We start from the raw sequence: 5,260 nt of genomic DNA, 5'->3' as shown, positions 1-5,260 counted from the left end.
CATCATACTGAACATTACCGTGGGCGCTCTGTCAGCTATGACTCGGGGCGGCTAGCAGACGATTATTTTTCTGGTAGTACAGCGATTCTGTGTCGTTTTTATCAGTCTTTCATTGAAAGTCTTTTAACTTCTACTTTTATCTATTGAACAACCTGTCACTCGGGGATAAAACACTTGTTTTTTCTGTATTGAACACTTGTTGCCTTGAGGCCGTCGCTATACCCAGCCTGCATCTGAGAGCAACCATTTGTCTTTTATCCATTCTGCTGTCAGACTGCTAAACCAAACTGGCAAATTAATTTGTGTCTGTATGATATTTGTGTAAATTTTATGCATTTTATATTGTAGAGATAAAAAGACATACTTTTAATGAAGATATTTATTCAAATTTCTACATGCAAGCTATAAATTAGAGATAGCAGACAGCTGCCAACCCTTTCTTTTCTATCCTTCTGTTTTGTGTTCTGAGCATGTGGTGGTATGTGTGCTGCCAAATGAAATAGTCCTTTAAGGGATGAATAAAGTTGTTTTGAATAGATAATCAATAGTTCCTTATTAAAACACTAATATTCAACCAATAAGCTTCAAAGTAAATCTACAATGCATCCAACTGTCTAGAATTTGTGTTTGGTTCATTTCTGTCTGTTCAAAATTGGGATGCAGATGCAAGGACAAAAACTAAGGCAGAAAAAAAGACACTTGTAAAGTGTTACAAAGGAGTGGGCAGACATTATGTTCTCTTATGTGTCTAAGAGATTTAATTTAAAAGTTAATCCTTCGCTGACTTTCTTCTGCACAGACGTTTGCTAAAAACCAAACCACACGGCCTACCTTGAAAGTCACAGTTTCAAAGGTGACTGAAGAAGAGTTTGTGATACATTATTGTAATGCTGGTATAGTCAGCATTTCTAGGCCCGATTTTTGGGCCATTGCACAATGAAGATTGGCATCTTAAATGTGGTGGTTTCATGCATTTTATTTTAAAGGAATGTGTACATTGTTGGGTCAAATGCAGCATATCAGTTGAAACTAGGGACCCTAACAGTGCCTATATTCTGAATTTGATTACTGCCTAACAGACTGATGGAAGTAGTGTTGATACAAATCAGTGAAATTAAATCCAGCAGTACTCAAGTACTAACTTGCCTCTTTAAAACAGAGATGAATGGACTATGTGTTGACACATTTTGTGCATTATTTCCCTCCAGTTGTGTGTTCTTAAACCCTAATAAATAAAGCCAGGCACATTCATCACAGCCACAACATCCAGTTTATAACTGTATTGGTATCTTGGCTGGGACACACTCTGTCAGCTTCTTGAGTAGACTATGCTGTTATACTTCTTTGAACTAAAATTGGAATCAGTCTAATCTCCATAAACACAACAAAAACAATACGTCAAACAGCCAGTCTGCAAAAGAACATAGCCAAACCACACAGATCAGTACTGCTGCTCTATGGAGCCTTTCAGCCTCTTTTGCCACAATGTTTTGGTTTCCATGGCATGTTGATGGCACAGCTCATTACTTGTAGGACAAGTAACCACATCCTTGTGGTTTTAAGGTTTACATTTGAAATACAACATGAGAATTAAGGATTACAACAGAACAACATCTCATCACATGCAAATTTCATACAAGGTAACCATGCTGTCTCTTTAAAATACATAGGCATGGAGAAGGTAAATGGGTGGGATATAGATAGCTTACAAAGAAGAGACATAGACTTTATTTCCTTGATATCCTTGTTCTTCATGGTTTAAACGCTGAATTTTTAATCTGACCTTTGCTGTGTGAGGAAACCCGTCGATGAATGTATCCTGGCCACTGATTCAGCCAAGAATTCTGCATCATATCTTCAATATATCTTCATCATATCTGTCTTGCTGAAACAGAAGCGGGATAACAGACCTAAGCACATGTGCAAATCCTCCATGGAATGGCCTGGAAAGAAAAAATGAATGAATGGCCTAATTTATCAGATTTGAATCCCACACAAACACTGAGGCGGCAATTGAAAGAATGATGGAAAAAAGGGGGAGGTCATTTTTTTAATGAAATACAAACTTATTTCTGCTGAAGGAGAAATACTAGCTTATGAGGTCAAGGATGCTCTTACTTATGTGTTGTTGTTTCTGTTGATTTAAAAATAAAAAAATAAAGTTTGAAATCTTCATTGTGGTGTTAATGTGCATCACTTATAACTCTTGCCTATTCATATATAATGCACAAGTCAAAGATTACAGTCAGATATACTCACGTGTGCACCCACTATGTTTAAACAGCTATGGCATTGCCTGATAATGTCTGAGAAATTAGCCTGAAAGTCACATGGACTTTCACTGTGCATAGGGGCATAAAGTTGGTCTGGAGTTACTCTATTGGGAGCTGATTATACCTTGGCATATCCCCAGGAAAATAGCAAAGCAAGAAAGTGGCGACATGATGTCCATATCTATTGCATTACTGTACTCCTGTTGTGATAAGAATTGAGTCCAGCTACTCCAGCCTAGTAGGGTTTTAGTGTGATATGATTTTATTTTTATTTTTGCATTTTGTTTATTGGCCCCTAGGAGCCAAAAATCCATCAATAGTCTCCATATTCTCCAGGAATCCCACAAGAGCCTGCCAATAAGTACAGGAAATCCGGTTTCGTGCAAGTCTGGATTACGTTCTTTGATAAACACACATGAAGTCGTATTAATTCACAGACAGATTTGTGAAATAAGCACATTATATCATTCCACGTCTCAGACAGCTGCTCTGTGTGAAAAGCAGGCGGTTTGGGTTTCTCAATTTAGGCACTGGTGCTTGGGTAAATAACTCTGATCGCCAATCCTATTACTGTAACTGAGTCCAAACCAAAACCCCCCCTCTGCGGGTATTAGTATAAAATATGTGCCAGTGATCTACACGGAGCCACGCTCCACCTTGGTGAGCTCCTGACCAGCAGGTATTGTAAGGACTGCATTAGAAGTTGTTACACGTAACAGATTCCCAACAGCTTTTGACTGCAAAACCAGTTTGCCTGTCCCCCAAGGCCATGAATGCACCTCTGACATAAGTTAGTTTTTTTAGCAATCCTGTAATTAGAGCTTTTTCTTCAGGCACAATAACTAGAAATGCCTTCAAAAAACTTCTAAAGAAAACAAAAAAAGAAAAAAGACACTAATTTACTTATTAACTTAGGTTTTAACTGAGGTTTTTCTATTTTGACTGATGAAATACTGACAACCGGAAACAGTTTTCTTCCATTAACCCCAATGTCCATCCCACAACTGTTTTGTTCTTGGTGTTAGAGTGGAAACTCACAACAGAAAATGTATTGCAGTTTGTCAAAAATGTAGTCTGGAGATGAGAGATAGAGACAGATAAGAATAATAGAGAGAATATCATTGTTGAAACATAAGAAAAGAAAAACTGGGGGTGGAATATTTGCATAATGCATTTGCCGTTTGTCATCCGTTACATTCATTTTAAGGACCCAGGCAGCACTGCTGTGTGTGTGTCTCCCGCCTAACATAATGCAGGTATTTCCACAAATGTTATTTGTCAACAACATCCCAAATGCTGACACTGAGTTATGATGGCCTAAAATAAATAAATAAATAAATAAATAAATAAAGGGGAAAGTTGGACAGGCCAGCCAGCCATAATAAGTACCTTATCATTCCTCTGGCATGTTCTAAAGTAGACTGAACCCTTTGTTTTTGGCAAGGTCTATGGGAGCTTCCATGCTTCACTTCAGGGCACCTACAGTGACAGCTTGCACTCAGACCAACTTGACAGTTGTTTCGGATCATTTTGCTATGGGGGTGATGGCTGTACTACTAGACCTTCCTTTAGTAAAGTGGAATTCTGAGAAATCCAACCCTGATAAATCCACAGTGGCTTGACTTCAGGATAGACTGGTATCACATAAAGAAAGTTTTCATTTTTATTTTGAATCAGGACAGCCTGAGATAAGTGTTCGTATGATATGAAGTTGTGCAATAGAAGGCTTGGAAACAAATACAGCTACACTAAAACTGTCTGGGCTGACCACTGTTTAAAAATATCCCACAAATAATCACAGGGGAATCCAACAGGAAATGCCATTAAATGTCATTAGTGCTGCAAAATGTGTATTAAGTTATACAGTGGAAGTTAAAGAATGCACAAAACGTTGACATTTACAGTGAGTGACACTCAGACATATATTTCCTACTAACCAAAAACTATGGAATAAAACTATGTAAGCACAAAGGTTGAGTTTTAGATCACAGAAGAATGTGATTACTGACACTTTTGACAAACCACAAGACAAATGAGAGAAGTTTGTATATGAAACATTAAATAGTTGGCTATATAATACATCATAAAATAATCTACTGCACATGACATGCCACGGATGTTAAGGAACCAGTTTACAAAGCCTTATCTTCCTCTAATCAAAATGAGTCACCTCGTGTATGGTTCATTTTAAACGTTTCCTCCTTTCTCTCCCCGTTTATGGCCATTAGTCACAACACAATGCTTTTTGCACTTAATCGAGGAACATATCCTTCTTTTCCTCCCCCAGATCCCCTGACACAAACTTCGACTCATTCAGTTACTGAGTCACTCATTCACTAAGTTACACGCACGTGTACAAAATCGCAGGAGGCACAATTAGCCTACAGGGTTTCATTTTGTCGTCTTCTTCCACGTCTTAAATAATTCTGTGAATTAGCTAACTTGTAAATGCGCAACTGTGGTTCCCCAAGACGAGGCGCCTCAGCTCCATATATTTCTAAATGTAACAAATCACATGCAGCAGCTTTGTTGATTTTTTATACTTATTAGAGTAATTTGGGCTCATTTAATCATCTGTGTAATGTGTAAGACAAAGAAAGGTAGACGGGAAAATGTTGAAGTTGACAGATACATTACGCATCTGACTGTGGTTTCATTTCCATACCATGTAAAGTGATTTATTTTGAATGTTCCTAGTCCCCTGCAACGATTAATTCTGTCAGTATGTTAATATTATTGAAGAGGCCTCAAACATGAGCCATTAACGCGTTACCTATCTGCTAAATCCACCACATAGCGTAGAATGAAAGAAGCGCTGTTACAGAAGAAGCTCGGCGAGGCTCTGAACCTGTTTTCATATCTGATCGGTTTATACTGGCGGTAGTGTCTCTGCAGTGAACCTCATGCCGCGGCTCGTCAGAGGGCGGCTCTTTGACTGATTTTTACGCCTCATTATAAAGGCTTAACTCCCTCCCTCTGCGCGCTGT

Source organism: Mugil cephalus, chromosome 10 (genome assembly GCF_022458985.1).
Source record: "Mugil cephalus isolate CIBA_MC_2020 chromosome 10, CIBA_Mcephalus_1.1, whole genome shotgun sequence".
NCBI lineage: Eukaryota > Metazoa > Chordata > Actinopteri > Mugiliformes > Mugilidae > Mugil > Mugil cephalus.
This window is presented reverse-complemented; position numbering follows the sequence as displayed.